This window comes from Helianthus annuus, chromosome 10, assembly GCF_002127325.2.
Source record: "Helianthus annuus cultivar XRQ/B chromosome 10, HanXRQr2.0-SUNRISE, whole genome shotgun sequence".
Lineage (NCBI taxonomy): Eukaryota > Viridiplantae > Streptophyta > Magnoliopsida > Asterales > Asteraceae > Helianthus > Helianthus annuus.
The window spans coordinates 181,034,331-181,052,795 of NC_035442.2; the positions used below are offsets into that span (position 1 = coordinate 181,034,331).

The window sequence follows — 18,465 nt, forward strand, 5'->3', positions numbered from 1 at the left end:
TTTCTCATACGTTGACGAAACTTCATGAAATTTTTACCACATATTCTAGTGAGTATATTTTAGCTATACAAAGCTTCGGGTCTGCCAAAAGTTCACTCAGAGGTATAAATTAAACATGTTGACACTTTTGGCCCCTATAGTTTACAATACTTCACTTATGTGCAATTCCCGCGTCGTATGATCCATGAACCATCCGTTAAAGGTTATAAACATTGTGTGGGGTTATCATAGAGTCTATTTATCCATTGTTGACACTTTGGACCCTTACGTTCCATAGTTTTCACTGTTTGTCACTTTTAGTCCCTCTAAAGTATGTTTTCACATAACGGAACCTTATGACACGTGTCAAGACATTATTGGACGAAATTTTTCGAGGTGTTACAACATTATGCCTTATTAATGTGACGCATACTAGGTGTTCGATGAAATGCTTGAATGAACAACTATGTGAAATATTGAATGTAATGGAATGAAATTCCGGGTACTAAACAAATGAACGGATGTGTTAATATAGGCGTAAAGGAAGAGGGCTCAGGTTCTAAGAAGTCGGAAAGCTCACAAGACAAAGGTATGTTTCGTGACGTACAAAACTTTACTTAGATTTTTGTTAGTAATTGTGTCGAGCAAATTGTGTTATAATGATTATTTCTTGTTATAATGGATACGGTGATTAGTAAATAAATAGCAAATCCCTTGCGGATTTGGCTAAGATAATGAAGGTTAAGCCATGATAAGCAAATCGACTAGTTCAAGTAACTAGGTCGAGTAATGATATGATACCATTCGTCTTGAACGGTGGTTTTGAATGCTATAACGAATGCTAGAAGCTTAATCCGTTATACGGATGGAAAGAAGAACTTATGTTGAAAGCAAATAACCCAATCAAACGGGTTGAACGTGTATGCTTAACTCTCATTGAGAGTGTTTATGCTATACCCAAGCAATTGGGTAGTCGAATGCGTAAAATGGTTAAAAGTCCATATACGGATAGAACTAAAATGAAGGAATTATGATTTAGTGAGCGTGATAACTAACCTTTAAAATTTCTTGTTTATGTAGGTAAATCCTCATCTTAGACTATATGGCGAGTTGAAGCGAGCACGTGATCACCACTTAACATATCAAGCGCTTCCGCTAGTTGCTTAAATGTTTTGGGTCAAATAATTGTGAAAGTTTGTCTAAACTTGTTAGTAGATGTGTTGGTCAAAATTTATGCTTTCTTGGACTTTCTTTGCGTCTAGTCGTAAGGGTCATGGTATATTTTGTATGAAAGTTGTATGAAACAGGGGTATGCTCATCGTACGAATGGGTCATGCCCGATTTTTGTCAAAAATATGAATTTAACTTGTTATTTCAAGTCTTAAAATTATCATCGTAAGTGGTTTTATAAGAAACAAATAAGCGGGTCTTACAAACATTCAATGTTTTACAAAATTCTAAGCATCTTGTTGTGACGTATTTAATTTTATCTACGTGTTAATATAAATTTTACTCCGACGAAATCGAGTTGTGGATTGTAATATACAAGCGATTGAGACACAAACGTATACGTAGGCATCATGTTTTGGACTTAGACATGATATTTTGAGTTGTTTTGGCAAGAAAACACCAAACATAACAATTTAAAACACAACACAATGTATTATGGGCGTGAAATTTAAAACACACTACTTAACACTTAATATACACTACTTAACGTTCTTGGCATGGTGTTTTAAGTTTAGAATTCATTGCATTGTGTCTTAAATTATTATGTTTGGCTTTTTCTTGCCAAAACAACCCAAAACATCATGACTAAGTCCAAAACATGATACTTACATGTCAATTCTTATGCCTTCTCACACTTCTCATAAAAAAAGATTCTTTTTATAGGATTCTAAGACTATATATAGGGTTAGGTTAACGTACAAATACCCTTATCGTACATTACGTACGCTACAATCTCAGCCGTCCGATCATCTTCCCGCATTGAATTCGCATGTTGTTTTTTGTAACAATTTCGCATGTTGGTTTTTTAACATGCGATTTCATCAAAATTACCACAAACGAAATTGTTACAAAAAAACAACATGCTATTTCATCAAAATTATCACATGCGAAATTGGTACAAAAAAACATGCGAATTCATCAAAAATTATCACATGCGAAATTGTTATAAAAAAAAACAACATGCTATTTCATCAAAATTATCACATGCAAAATTGGTACAAAAATAGAACATGCGAATTCATCAAAAATTATCACATGCGAAATTGTTATAAAAAAAACAACATACGATTTTAAAATGCGGGAAGATGATCTGACGACTGAGATTGAAGCGTACGTAATGTACGATAAGCAATATTGTGCAGTACACTTTACCTATATATATATATATATATATATATATATAGGGGATGATTCAAATGAAAACCACTTTTATTGTGAAAACTCGAAAACTAACTAAAAAAAGCCTAAAAACACACACAAAAAAAAATTCAATTTTTTTTATAAAAATCGCTGGTTTTTATATATGAAAAAAACTTTTTTTCAAAAATAAAAAAAAATTGTAGTACGCATGTGCACTACACAATTTTTTTTTTTTTTTGAAAATTTTTTTATATAAAAAAACCTGCGAAAATTATTATGCAAAAAAAATTGGTATGTTTTTTTGGCTTTTTTATTTAGTTTTCGAGTTTTCACAATAACTAGTGGTTTTCATTTGAACATTCCCCTATATATATATATATATATATATATATATATATAGGGGGCTGCTAGAATGAAAACCACCTCGAGTTGTAAGAACCGCGAGAACTACACCCCACGGGTGGGCGTTCACCACGATTTTTTTTTACAACTAGATGTGTAAATTATAAACACAGCCGTAAAAAAAAAATTTAAACGCCGCGGCCGAGGGGGTAGTTTTTTACACCATAAGTTTGGTATTTTTAATTTTTTTTTCTTTTTTCTTTTTTTTCACCAAACTTGTGGTGTAAAAAACTACCCCCCGGCCGCGGCGTTTAAATTTTTTTTTTACGGCTGTGTTTATAATTTACACATCTAGTTGTAAAAAAAATCGTGGTGAACGCTGTGACACCTCGTATTTTCAATCTTTCCATTTTTGGCAAGTCTATTTGTACTTTCTATTTTTGTAAGTTGTACCTTTGTGGTATTTGGTTTTATTCCCAAATTGTACCCGAGACTTGAAATCATAATGAAAGTGCATTATTTTATTCATATTTGTGTTTGAATGCTATGTATTGTCAAAACAATTAAAAACATGTTAAACTATATTAAACACGTAAAAACAGTGAAATTACATCTTAATCTCAGCTCTTAAATTCATCATTGCCAAGAGATTACCCTAAAGCGTACAAAAATCGGGAATTTATATGTTAATTCGGTAAAAATGTCAAAATTTGGGTTAAAATAATTTTTATATTATTTTATTAATATTTTAAATAAGTAAACTAATAGTTAAAATTAAATAAATAAATATTTTAAACTTAAATTTTTATGATTTTTGTTAGTTTGGTTAGTTAAACTAACCTGGTTAGCCAATTCCTGGTTAAATCAGCTAACCAGGTTAAGTTTATTAAAGGGCAGCACTAACTGAGTTAGAAAACTCAGTTAGTGACTAACCTGGTTAGTTAACTAAAAAGATAGTGAAAAAGGGGAAGAACTGGCCACCCTGGGGATCGAACCCGCGACCTATCAGTTCACAAACGACGTCACAACCACTCGGCCGGGCATGCCACATCCATTCGATTTCGTGATTTAATTACATTTATCAACACATTAATGTCGCGAATTTAAACTTTAAACCGCCCAAAACCTTTTCTTCTTCATTCGACTTTTGATGTTTTCACCGGAAACAGACTGTTCGTATTCGAAACTGATTCCCTGTACACTTATATAACACGAACCAACTTGAACCATTCGGTCCTTTTCACTCTCGATCATTGTAACGAACCGAACCGTAACCGCTTCGCGCCGTTGTTCACGCCTTCGCCAGAAATCTTGCACATCGCCGGAGCTTCTGTCGATCACGGGGAACCACCTTCGATCCAATTTCCGGTAAACCGTTTCGATTCCATTTCCTTTTTCATTTGGTTCGATTATTCCGTTTACTGTTATTAGTATTAATGTATTATTATTATTATTATTATTATTATTATTATTATTATTATTAATATTATTATATTATATTCAAATTTACTTATTATTAATATTATAAATGATCAGAGTAATTTATATAAAGTTAGAATTTACCTAATAACAGAATTATTTTTCAGAATTTTCTTTCATATAAAAACAGAATTATTATTATTTTCAGATTTATTATCAGGAATTATTATTTATTATAAATCAGAATTTATATTTTAAACCAGAATTATTATTTTTACTTTATTTAAAACAGAAATATTATTTATATAATCAGATTTATTATTTAAATCAGAATTTATTTTTGTAATCGGAATTATTATATAATAATAACAATCAGAATTATTTTATATATATATCAGAATTTTTTATTTTAAATATATTAGAAATTAATAATCTATATAATCTAGAATTTTAGAAATATTATTTTAATGGCATATAAAAAAATCAGTATTTATTATTATTCACTTATTTATGAATAAATTGTTATTTATTTCATTAATTACCAAATATTAAAAATGAAACATATGATTATTATTTTAGACATGTTTATATTATATTCTAAAATGCCTTGTTATTTAAATAATCTCTAAATTCCCTATAATTAACAAATCCTCAAAATTAATAGGGTAAATCTCTTGTGCACATCCTCTTGGGCAAACTCTTGATTTAATCTTTACCAAGAAAAACGCAACGCAACCTAAGGTGAGTATACATGACCCATTTTTCTATTTTATCACATTTTGGGTGCTGTATGCATTTCTATATCAAACACACTGTGTTAAACATTTTTGCACCCTCAATCCACATTTCATGTGAATCTATTTGACTCATGTTAATCACGTTATGCTACTGTTAAACATTTATGACTGTGTGTTCATTAACTTTGCAAGCCTCCCCTAACAATGGCAGCGCTGTAGGTTGTAACGCCCCTCCCATAATATTATGGGTATTGTTAGGTTTATTCTATGTTACTCATGTTACCACCCTTCTAGGGTTAGGCTATGTTAATTGCGTTAAACTTTGGTTTGAACACATAGATTTCATCGTTACGAGTATAACTGTTAATATGAACTCATGTAGTCACGTGGATTTGAGCATGTTAAACTATTTCAAACATATTATATTATATTCAAACTTGTATACTCGCCAACATGTTTTGTTGACTTTATTTTAAATGCATACTGCAGGATGAGGAGTCAAGATTTGAAGAAATGAATAGGATGGCCTAGAAACCCACTTTTGAAATAAACTATGTTTAATGTTTGTTATTTCCTTTTATGACAATGTATGAAAATTTGCAATTTTAATAAATGAAATTTTAATTATATTGTCACATTTAGTGTTATGATGTCTTTGAACAGTTTGTACGTCTCATCCCGATGTTTCCGCCATCGGTTGGGATGTGACAAACGCCCACCCGTGGGGTGTAGTTCTCGCGGTTCTTACAACTCGAGGTGGTTTTCATTCTAACGGCTCCCTATATATATATATATATATATATATATATATATATATATATATATATATATATATATATATATATAGGGTTGGGCTATATAGAAAACCCTAAAAATTTAAGAAACCTGGGAAACTCAAAGCTCCCGACTTTTTTTTTTTTGAAAAAAAAAACACATGTAATATACATATTTTTAAGAGTTTTGGGCCAAAAAAATCAAAAAAGCGCCGAAGGATTTTTTTTAAAAAAAAACAAATTTCAGCAACTTTCAACATTTTTTGTCTAACACATGTTAGTCACCGAAGTTGCTGGAACTTGTTTATTTTTTTAAAAAAAAGTACTCGGCGCTTTTTTGTTTTTTTTTTGGCCCAAAACTCTTAAAAACATGTATATTACATGTGTTATTTTTTTTAAAAAAAAAAGTCGGGAGCTTTGAGTTTCCAGAGTTTCTTAAAATTTTTAGTGATTTTTGTCTAGCATTAGCCTATATATATATATATATATATATATATAGAGAGAGAGAGAGAGAGTTAGGATCCTGTAAAAAAGGCTCAAAGTGTGAGAAAGGTAAGAAAGAATATCAGCCATTAGATCTTTTGATCTAATGGTTGAGATCAATAGAGACCAAAATGTAAAATATTTATATTAATTTGGATTGAATTGAAATATCTAGGGGCAATTGTGTCTTTTTATCTTCATTTTGTAAATCAGTTCAATCCAAAATCCCTGCAATTTCGTTCTCTCTCTATCATACGTTCCTAATTTCTCTCTTTCTCTCTCTTTCTTCTTCCATATTCAGAAAATAATCCCTATAAACATCACGAATCTGAAGATCAAACATCAATCTGAAGATCAAACATCAATCGGAAGATCAAACATCAATCGGAAGCGGACCGGCAGTGGTGGTCGACGACGACGGTGGCGGACCGGCAGTGGTTGGGTTCGACGATGGCGGGTGGTTGGGTTAGACGACGGCGGCGGTTGGGAACCATGAGATTTTACTGTCGGGTGGTTGTGTTCGACGACGGCGGTGGCGGACCGGCAGTGGTGGTGCCGGCAGCAGAGAAGAAGATGATACAGAGATCTAAGGATTATTGAATGGTGTTATTTTTTACTGAATGGTGTTATCTTATATGAATGGTGTTATTCTTTTCTGAATGGTGTTATTTTGTTTCTGAATGGTGTTATGTTTTACTGAATGGTGTTATTTTTTACTGAATGGTGTTATTCTTTTCTGAATGGTGTTATTTTGTTTCTGAATGGTGTTATTTTCTTTTTCTGAATGGTGTTATATTTATTTGCTGAATGGTGTTATATTCTTGTACTGAATGGTGTTATATTATTTACTGAATGGTGTTATTTTGTTTACTGAATGATGTTATTTTTTTTTTACTGGATGGTGTTTTTTGTTTCTGGATGGTGTTATTTTATTTCTGAATGGTGTTATTTTGTTTCTGAATGGTGTTATTTTTTGTTTACTGAATGGTGTTATATCTTGTACTGAATGGTGTTATTTTGTATACTGAATGGTGTTATATTTTTTGTTTACTGAATGGTGTTATATTATTTTGTAAAAACACCATGAATTGAACTATGAATTTTTTTAAAACACCATGTCATGAACATGCTCTGATTCTGTGAATGATGCAAAAAAATTAAAATGAATGATGTTATGGACGGTTATAATTCCTTAAATCAAGGATTTTCTTTCTCCAAGTCCTTAAATCAAAGATTACCATATTTGAATTTGTTAATGCATTTACAATCATACCCTTTTCAATTAATTCAGATCTAATGGTTGAGATTCTTTCTTACCTTTCTCACACTTTTGGTCTTTTTTACAATAACTCCACCCTATATATATATATATATATATATATATATATATATATATATATATATATATAAAGTGACATCGTTTTCGCTTTTCCTTTTTATATCTTTTGTTACTCTATCAAATGATAGTATTGTACTAACGGTGTACCGAACTTAACTCATATCAACTGAAAGCTTGTCCCGAAACAGAAGAAATCATAATAGTTGATAGACCAATAAGAAATAGTAAAATCATTTAATTTTCAAACTTAAATGGCATTTTATCATTCAAATAGTTTTTTTTTTTTTTTTTGCATGCCAACTTACTATCTAAAGTTTTTAAAACTTGTGTGTCAATCATAATGAACACTCTATTAATTTTAAGTTACCAATTGTAAAGTGTATTCTTATTAAAAAAAAAAGAGTAAAATGACAAAATCGTTTCAAAAGTTTGGGTAGTTTAGCAACTAAAAACCTAAGGTTTTGATTTTGTTGCAAATTTCATCCAATTTGCTAACCCCTCTCTATTTTTATTGTTAACTCTGGGGTAGTTTGAAGATTTTACCTGTTTATTATAATTATTATTATTTTTTTTTGTAAGTAGCAGCGACAGCATAAAGGTTTCAAACCAAATTTGGAGATGGAGCAGCTAGGGTTTCATGGGTGGCGACAGAGGTCTACGGTGGTGGGTGCGTAGTAGATTTCAGGTGTGGTGACAATGCGATCTAGGGTTTGAGTGGTGGTGAACTGTGGTTGCTGATGGGAATGGCTGTGGTTTTGGTGGTTTTGTTAGGTGGCGGTGGTAGTAGTAGTGGTGGTTGTGCTAAGTGGCGGGTGGTGGTTGTGTTAGGTGGCGAATGGTGGTTTTGTTAAATGGTTGTGGTAGTGAGGGATGTGTTAATAACAGGAAAAAGTAAAAAAAAAAAAAATACATGTTTTGGTTAAAAAAATATTATGAAAATGGTAGTTTGGTAAAATCACATTTAATTAACAGAAAAAATAGATAAAGCTAACGAAATGGATGGAAATGGCAACAAAACCCAAACCTCATGTGTCCACCTGTAAAAAGAAGAGTAAATTACAAGTTTTGTCCTTTACATTTGTAGTAAATTGCAGGCAGTGTCCTTTACCTTTAAATTTGACGAGTTTTGTCCTTAACGTTTCAAAATCATGCATGTTATGTCCTTTAGGCTAAACCAAGTTAGACTTTTTGGTTAAGTATGGTCATGTACCTTGCACATGAGGGTATTCTTGTCGTTTTACCTCCCTATAGGCTATTTTGTAAAAAACTCTTATTCAGGGGCTATTTTGTACAAAACTAAAAAATAAAAACTCTTTTATCATCTCTCTCTCTTACACAAACACACTCCTAGCCACAACCTCACCGCACAGCCACCATCCACCCCACCTGCCACCACCGTTGTTCATCATCTCCACCACCATCCAACAACAACACCAAAGGAAACCTAACCCAACCCATTAACCATCTCCGATCACTCCGCCTTCATCCACCGCACATCTCCCTTCGTCGCCGCACCTCCACCATTTCCGATCACTTCACCTTCATCCACCGCACACCCCTTAATCGAAACAAGGGGGTTTTGATCCAGAGGAGTCACTAAAGGGCCATTGTGGCAAGTCTTCACGGGATTGACCACTTCGGCAGTAGAATTGTGTACAGAAATAGGGGTTTCAGCAACAAATTCTTTACCCTTAGATTCGAAAGCATAGAACTATATTTGACTGCAGTTTGAACCCCACTTTGATTTGTACGACTCCTAGAAGATCTGGTGATGCCATTCACCATGTCCACCTCCTTTTGGAGCTTCATATCATGAGCAATATGTTGTGCACGAATAGCATCCATGAGAAGGAGCACTTGAGATAAAATTTGGAGGTGGAAGGTGGGTTCTGGGTAACGATTGTTGGGGGTTCAGGGGGTATAGGAGGAATCAAAGGAGATTTGGCTAGATTAAGCTGATGAAGAATTCATGAGAAGAAAGGGTCTCAATCATGTTGTTAGAGAGAGAGAGAGAGAGAGAGAGAGGGGGAGTTTTAGATTAGAGAGAAAGAGAGAGTTTAATACTGTATATTTTTTTAATTTTTAAGTTTGGTACAAAATAGTTCCTGAATAAAATTTCTTTACAAAATAGCCCCTGGAAAGGTGCAATGACAAAAATGCTCTCATGTGCAAGGCACATGACCATACTTAACCAAAAAATCTAACTGGATTTAGCCTAAAGGACATAACGTGCAGGATTTTGAAACGTTAAGGACAAAACTCGTCAAATTTAAAGGTAAAGGAGACCGCCTGCAATTTGGTACAAACATAAAGGACAAAACTTGTAATTTACTCTAAAAAGAAAAAGAAAAACGCTTTTTTGGATAAAACAAATAAATTTGTTCAAACCTCGAAGATAATTTTAACATTTTACTTAAAAAATGGTTTGTTTTGTCATTTTGATGTGAATTAGTCAATTTTATAATAATTTGATTATTTAACTATAGGGTTGAGATCCTGTACAAACAGTGCTAATTATAAGAACCGTAAGAACAGATCTGAACCATTGTTAATTTAAATCAAGAGTTGATATTGATTATAAATAAAACTCTTATAATTAAAAATTACTACTAACAAATTAGGGGTAATTTTGTAAAATTGCTAGTCGTTTGACCATTTTCTATTAAATACAAATTCCACCAAGGTTTTTTAAACTAAAATAACTTTTATATACTTCATTATTTTTTTTAAAAATATATACCATAAAATCAAGTATTTTTTTATCTTATATATGAGTACCATATTGCTATACCTTTTTGTATTTATAAAAGTGTTTTTTAAAAAAAGTTAACAAAAGGTGTTTTATATTTGTGCTAATAAGGTGCTGATTATGTGTTAATTACAAAATAATACAAACAAACACCAAAAGTAGATATAATCAGCACATCTGGTGTGCTGATAATGGAGAACGATTGAAGATGTTGTGCTAATGTCGTTTATGTTGATAATGGAGAACGATTCGAGGACGATGTGCTGATAATGAAGAACGATTAATGATGTTGTGCTAATTATATAGTGTTGTGCTGATTATATTTTTTGTAATTATTTTTAATTAGTTATAAATAAATATGGTCAAAAAGTCTAAATTACCCCTAAACTAATTTTTTATTTATGGACACTTGTCAATTATGTATTGGTTCTTATGGTTCTTACAAACTTAAGTGTTTGTATTTGATCCCATTCCTATTACAAATTTAATATAATAATTATATAATTTAGGAGACTTTTGATCCTTTTTTTTGTGAAAAATAAAGACCACGACATTATTAATCATCTTATTACCACAACTTTAAACAATACCAATACTTTTCAATTCAATCTTAAGATTTTTAGATGGACATTTGATTATAGTTATTTATGGTCATACAATCATTTCTATGGCGAACACTCCACACACCATATAATGAGTCCCTAAATAGTGCAGAACATTCAATATAAAGGTTACACAAACTTAAAAAAATTGAATGAATGATAAAGAAATCTTATAAACAAAAAAAGGAAGATATATCACGGCACTAAGACTTCTCGTTGTGGGAAAGTGGGCTAACGCCCCATGCCACCTAAGTTGATAGTGATACCATCGTCAAACACCGAAACATGGTTGCTAAAGGGGGGCGCCAAGAGGGGAGGTGTTACCCTCTTAACGAGAGAGAGAGAAAAGAGAGAGATGGTGAGGGTGAGGGTGAGAGAGATATCGTTTTTTAACCCATCACATGGTGTACAACAATTTTTTAGTTAACCTACAACATCCTTTTTAAAGGGTGGGTTAGTTAAAGACCCACTGGCTGGCTACGTGACAATGACGTAATGAGACTTTATATACTTTTAAGTTAAAGCACAACATATAATCTAAAGGAGGTTCCCATTTATATACAAATAATTTTGTGTCCAGATTAGTCATACTATATATTAAGTTTAGTTAGACAAAGTTTGATTTCCTTTTTAAATCGGTTGAGGGTAGTACTATGTATTTTGATTTTCATGAAAATGTATTTAGTTTTCTCAAAATATATTTTAGGTCATGCGTAGTAGTTTTGTGAAATTTCATTTTACACCCAATCATATGGTATACACTGCCCTCGTTGCATGTGAAAGGAGCAAAGTTGGTGCTCTTGGTGTTTGTATCACACGAGAAACTGAGAAAGAGATAGAGATAGAGAGACTCGCTTGTTTTTTATGAGAAAGAGAGAGAGTAAGTGTGTATGAAAAGTAAATATTCATGGCCGGCCCTGAGGGTGGGCGGAAAGGACCACCAGCCCAATATTTCGAAGGGCATATTATTTTTTAAAAAAAAATCTGATATTTATATGTAAAAATGTAAATTAATAGGGTATACCCATATAAACACCAGCATAGGCTCACTTACAAAACTATTTTTCTGGTTTAGATTAGTTATTAGCTCATTGTCATTAGTTTTAGATCGCCTAATATCCAGTTGCGTTAAGGCCTTTTTTTTCGAGTTCGAACAGGGTAAACGAATTCTCAGGGCCAGCCCTGTAAATATTGGTTGGTTTTGTTTGATTCACGTAATTTACACCACAAATACTGAGCAATTTCATCCATGCTGACATACATGGACTTCATACGACTCCTCACCATGAACCAGTCATGGTTTTAATGGTCTTAGTGAAAGAATAAAAAGATTCGAATATCAAAATCTTTGTATTGGTTGCAATAAATGTAAGCCACAACTGACAATTAAACGCAAGAGAATTGCAAGTTTGCAACAAATGACTAGTGGCATGGATTGTTTATTGGTTGCAATATATATGAGGCTCATCCAAATCAATGCCCCACACTCTCACAGCCACATCTCATACTCCTAATTAATATCATGACAACACCATGCACACCACCAAATATAACATGATACATACTCTTTTTTTTTTTTTTTTTTTAAGGTAAACTTCATTAAAACCGGTCGATCTCAAACCCAGGCCACCAAAACAACAAGCAATATTACATAATTACAAATTTACACCAACCTTGCCAAGATACATTTATTCCGTTGGATCTATTTCTAAACCATAAAAAGCCCACCGCCTTTATTTCGCTAAGGATTTCTCCGATTTTAATCTCCTTATTATTAAAACAGGCTTCATTCCTAGCTTTCCATAAACTCCAGCAGCTGGTCCTCACGATACCTTTCAACGCTTCCTTTTCCTTACCCTCTAACCCTACATGATTGTGAATATCTAATATATCTTTGAATGAAAAGAAAAACAAGTTCGAGACTTTAACCCACTTGCTTATATGATCTCAAATGACCGACGCAACATAGCACTGAGAGAAAATATGGTCTACCGATTCCTCAACGTCTCTGCATAAGGAGCACAATGAATCATCAATGTCGATGTTCCGTTTTTTAACGCATTAATCGTCGCAATCCTTCCCATCTTCGCTCTCCATATGAAAATGTTCACTTTAGCCAGGGTCCAATTACAACCTTCTAAAACATACCAATCACTTCTACCACCGTCTATAATTAGTAACTTCTTAACATCTCCAACGCTAAAGACCCTACTCTCATTTCCATTCCGTTCCATTCCCAATTATCTTCATTACTGTTGAGAGTAGGGTTCAACAACAAGCTACATAAGCCCACCAATTCATTTACCTTAGCCCCATCCATCAAAATCCTGGACCAGGTCCAATTAAAGCGAGGCCCACTTGAATCAGCATTTAGACGATCAGCCACAGTGCAACGTTTCTCCATTTCCAGAAGAAAAAGCCCCGGGAATTTGTCTTTTAGAGGACCTTCTCCAACCTTCCATTACCTACCTTTTGTTTGATAAAATTCCTAATGGGAGAGTTTTTAACAAAAGTTTTTGAAATAGCTTTCACTATTTCGCACCAAACTCCTCCCATAGATTTTCTGGACGGAAACGAGTCCCAGCAGATTCTCGTATGGTGTATCACGATAATTACTTTAGCCCACAGTTTATCCATGTCCGATTTGATTCTCCATCCCCACTTTGATAAAAGAGCGATATTTATGTCTTTGAGTTTACTAAGACCAAGACCCCCATATTCCTTTAGCGTCGCCACTCTATCCCAAGCGACCCAATGCATATTGTTTGTCGACTCGTTACCTCCCCACAAAAATTTCCTTATCTTGGCTTCCAGATCGTTTATTACTTTCAAAGGAGCCTTATACAAGGAAAAGTACCATATCTGATAATGTGCGGTGGTGTTTATGGCGTATACATTATATCAGGGTTGTCAGAGATCACATATATTAATGGGCTAAAGAATTATTATGAAGCTATTTTATTAAGTGATTAATAACCTAGAATTTGGCCCCAACATTCCGAGGGGTGTGTAACACGCTATAGACAAATCGAAACGCTAACCATAAGAAGTAGATTAATATTGATTTGCAGCAATATAAAACAACATTTACAACCAATATTTGATTTTAACAACACACTAAACCCTAATCTATTTTTTCACACCACTTACACTTTCATAACGCGTGCGTATCGCGTCGATAGAGACCTGTAGCTCTGCCTGTTTCGTTCGAATGGCACCAACTCTTTCCATCAACTCGTTCAGCTTCCACGTAATACGAAGATTAGATTCTACAACATCTTCAAGCATCTTTTGTAGCCTTGCAAAAACCTCAAAATCGTCATTAGAAGTCGTCATGCTAAAAAAAGCAAATTTGGATAACAAAATAACCGTATAAACAATGCAAAACTTACGAAAAAAATCATTATAACGACAACCACGATACATTCATCGGTGCAATTGCAACCAATTCCAGGCCACATCACCACCAAAGCAAGAAGCACGATACGTTCATCACCGCCTTTCACCTCCAAAATATAAAAACAAATAAGAATCCATAAAAAGGAAACAAATCATTAGTCGCAAGGCTTAGAGAAGCTGCAACAACTGGTTTCTTGTTTAATCTGTCTCAGTTGTCACGTATTAAATAATCATCTGATCATAGCCTTTATACAACATCCAGCCCCATAACTTATATACATCTTAATTTGTAAGCTAATCTTATAGAATACAAAGAAGGTAGCCAAACATCAAGAGGTACAACACCTCAACCCCACAAATAGTTACACACATACACACACACACACACACACACACACATATATATATATATATATATATATATATATATATATATATATATATATATAGTAGGAGTTGGGTGGAAAGTGTGTTTTTCCTAGAAAGTCTAGGAAGCAATAAGAACACGACATGTGGCATTGAAAGATTTTATCTAAAAGGGCATTTATGTACTTTCACAATCTATTTTTATTTTAGGAAATTATCTCCAATAACTAACTATCCATAAATTTCGGAATTTTTTGTTTTCGATTTCTGATCTCACTTAATATCAATCATTCCTTCGTTTTCTTGCTGGAATCTATCAGCATGTTCTTGGTACTGTGTTTTAACAGTTTGTTCTTGGTGATGTGTTTTAACAGCAAGCAGATTCATACAGCTGTGTTTTATTATTCAGATTCATACAGTTGTGTTTTAACAGCAATCAGATTCATACAGTTGTGTTTTAGCATTCAGATTCATAAGCTGTGTTTTAACAGCCAGCAGATTCATACAGTTGTTTTTTAGCATTCAGATTTAAACAGTTGTGTTTTAACAGCAAGCAGATGCATACAGTTGTGTTTTAGCATTCAGATTCATACAGTTGTGTTTTAACATCAAGCAGATTCATACAGTTGTGTTTTAGCATTCAGATTCATACAAGTGTGTTTTAACAGCAAGCAGATTCATACAGTTGTGTTTTAGCATTCGGATTCATACAGCTGTGTTTTAACAGCAAGCAGATTCATACAAATGTGTTTTGTCATTCAGATTCATACAGCTGTGTTTTAACAGCAATTCAGATTCATACAGTTGTGTTTTAACAGCAAGCAGATTCATACAAATGTGTTTTACAAGCAGATTACGACCGTGTTTTCTCTTCCGGCGTTGCTTCCGGCGACTGTGTTTTCTCTTCCGGCGACTTCAAGTCTGCTCCCATCCAACTTGTTCAAATCCCCTTTTTTTTGAATCTCTTCCCTGCAAACATAAAACACTTCAATGTAGAACACAATTGAACCCTAATCGCCAACTAAAACACAGAACACAATGTCCGTTTGATCTTACGTATATAGAAGTTGGAAAATCTCTTATCTTCATCCATGATTATAGGTATTTTTGGTATGATTTTTGATTGATTTCGTTGTGGGTTTAGAGAGAGAAAATGAGAGAGAGGGAAATTCGCGTGTAATAAGGAAATGTGACTTATTGACGGTTATTTTTGGTTGATTTAAAACATTGTTATGACGAAATTGCCCCTTATCATTTAAAACAATCTATTAAGTATAGTTAAATATTACAAGATTGCCATTGATTTAATCTCAACCCTTAAACACACCAATCTGATGGACCAGATCGCTTCCTAGACTTTCTAGGAAAAACACACTTTCCGTAGGAACCCTACTATATATATATATATATATATATATATATATATATATATATATATATATATATATATATATATATATATATATATATATATATACACATATGTATCAACTCTACGCACAAATAAACCAAACAACATCTACGGAACCTCAATGCCACAAATTATGGCAAATCAAACACAAATTCTAACCAAATTTACAACATGTACAACCCAACGTTGCAACAATCTCTTACATGGTTGCCTTTATACCCATATAATGTACAAATTATACAACACAAAGTACAACAAATTAATGCTTTTGTTTGGTTTAAACATAGGCTCAAACATGATTTGAAGGGTCCTAGCTACGCCATGCGTTCAATAAACAATCAGGAAAGCTGCAGGGATGACAAAAAAGAGCGCTTTCCTGCACTGAAAAAAAGGACTTAAGAGAAGAGCGTCTTCTCTTAGCTTTCTTCCTCCCAAGCCCACCGTTGTCCGACCGCGTTAGAGGGGAAGAAAAATGGAGAGAGAAAGAGCAGGTGGATTCTATCCTATCCCCATATCGAACACTCATTCCTATCTACTGATAGAAAGATCTTCATTAGATACCAGACTTTTCCTTTCTTTTTATTTTCTTTTCTTTATTTATTGATTTTTTAGAATTCCTCATATCCAAGGTAGCGTATCACAAGCACCCCACCCCATACGACTTGTTGGGGGGTCATTCGCCTTTTGAATCGAACAAAGTAAGTATTAGAGACAGGCAGGTCGAAAACTCTATTATCGATAACATCTTTCCCCATCCCATTCTTCTGTACCTTAATCCAATCGCCCTCAAAGGTAGCCTTGCTACCACCCTCAGGTGGATTAGGGGTCGATTGCTTCTCAGACTTAGGACAGGCTGCCAAGGAGTGACCAAAGACCTTACATGCATTTCTTTATAGTTCTATACGTTGGAGACCTTCCAGCAAAGGAGTCACATTCATGGACGAAGGACTAAAAGGAAGAGAAAGCTATAATAAAGAATGGACTGAAGGAAGAATCCTAGGGATGGTGCCAGAAAGCTGATTCTTTCCTAAATATGAGCCTTGAAGCTTAAGCGAATTGCCAAACTCCAAAGGAGTGAGACTAGTAAGCAAATTCCCGAATAAATCCAAAGTTGTAAGATTTGTCAAGTGAGAGAGTGATCTTAGAATTGATCCAGAAAGCATGTTATTGCTTATCAAAAGATCTACTACTCCCACTGTGTAAATCGCAACCTTGTATTCACTGCCATCTAAAACAGATTCACTTTCACTTTATGCTCTGGTCTCTATTGATTTCAGGATTCAAAATGAACAACACATCATTGTAAAAACAACTTACAAATTAACATATACATAATAATTTGGAAGCCAATGTCTACAACAAACCAAGCCACACTCATATACCCAACTACCATACAAATAGTAAACATCAAAATTACAGGAAAAAAAAAAGAAAAGAAAAACCCATATGCTAGTATAAATGGTTCCTGCGGGAATCATAAAAACAACGTATGGGGCGAGTAGGGATAAGTGATCCAAGGAAGTTCTTGGACTAAGTCATTATGGTCTAGAGGGCCATAGTTGACAAGAAAGGACATAAAACCAAAGTATAAATGACGCGTTGGTTACAGAAGCGGAGGTATTGCTCAAATGGAAAATGATCATATGGTCGGAGTAAAAAAAAGAAGAAGAAGAAAGAGAGAAAAGAAGGAAAAGAAAGAGAGTAAAAAAAGAAGGAAAAGAGAAAAGAATGCAATAATGTATTAAGGGATATTGGATTTTAATAATCCCAACTATTCGTTGTTGGTCACCAACAGTTCCAACTTCAAAAATTACCACTAGCAGTCTCAACTACTAACATATTGGCCTCTAATGAACCCTGACTAACAAAACCCTAACGACGTTAGTCTCCGGTCGCCGGAAAAACGTTTTTTGCTAGAAAACTCATATTTGGCTGGAATACTCAACATTTTCGTCCTAAACCTCTTTGTAACCTTATTACGGACCTTTAAAAACCTTTTTTTTCTAGTAAAAGCTCCAATTATTGAAGTCACCGGAAAACTTCTTTTTTGTCGAAAAACTCAACATTTTGGCTAAAAATCTCAATGTATTCGTCCTAAACCTCTTTGTAACCTAAGATCGGACCTTTAGAAACCTTATTCTAGCCAAAAACGGTTTTCCGGCGACCGGAGACTAACGACGTTAGGGTTCCGTTAGTCAGGGTCCATTGGTGGCCAATATGTCAATAGTTGGGACTGCTAGTGGTTATTTTTGAAGTTGGAACTGTTGGCGGCCAACGACGAATAATTGGGATTATTAAAATCCAATATTCCATGTATTAAAGCTTAGAAGTTAGATGGGAGGCTTTGTATATTGAAGACTATGAAAAGGACACGTGAGTGGAATAATTGCATCTAATTCGTTAGTATCCTTGAACTCGGATAGATCTAGCCCCAATTATCGGGTTCTTAGGAACTCACTCGATTTGGAACTTTTAGGTAGAACCTATATAGAGTTT

At 33.7% G+C, this 18,465-nt stretch overlaps 1 long non-coding RNA gene across 1 annotated transcript; it reads left to right on the top strand.

Annotated features, from left to right (window-relative positions):
• Positions 1-435: 435 nt before the first annotated feature.
• Positions 436-1,368, top strand: LOC118483263. The gene is made up of 2 exons (XR_004870116.1): positions 436-568; positions 1,060-1,368. It is a non-coding gene; the product is annotated as an uncharacterized LOC118483263 (long non-coding RNA).
• The last annotated feature ends 17,097 nt before the right edge of the window (positions 1,369-18,465 follow it).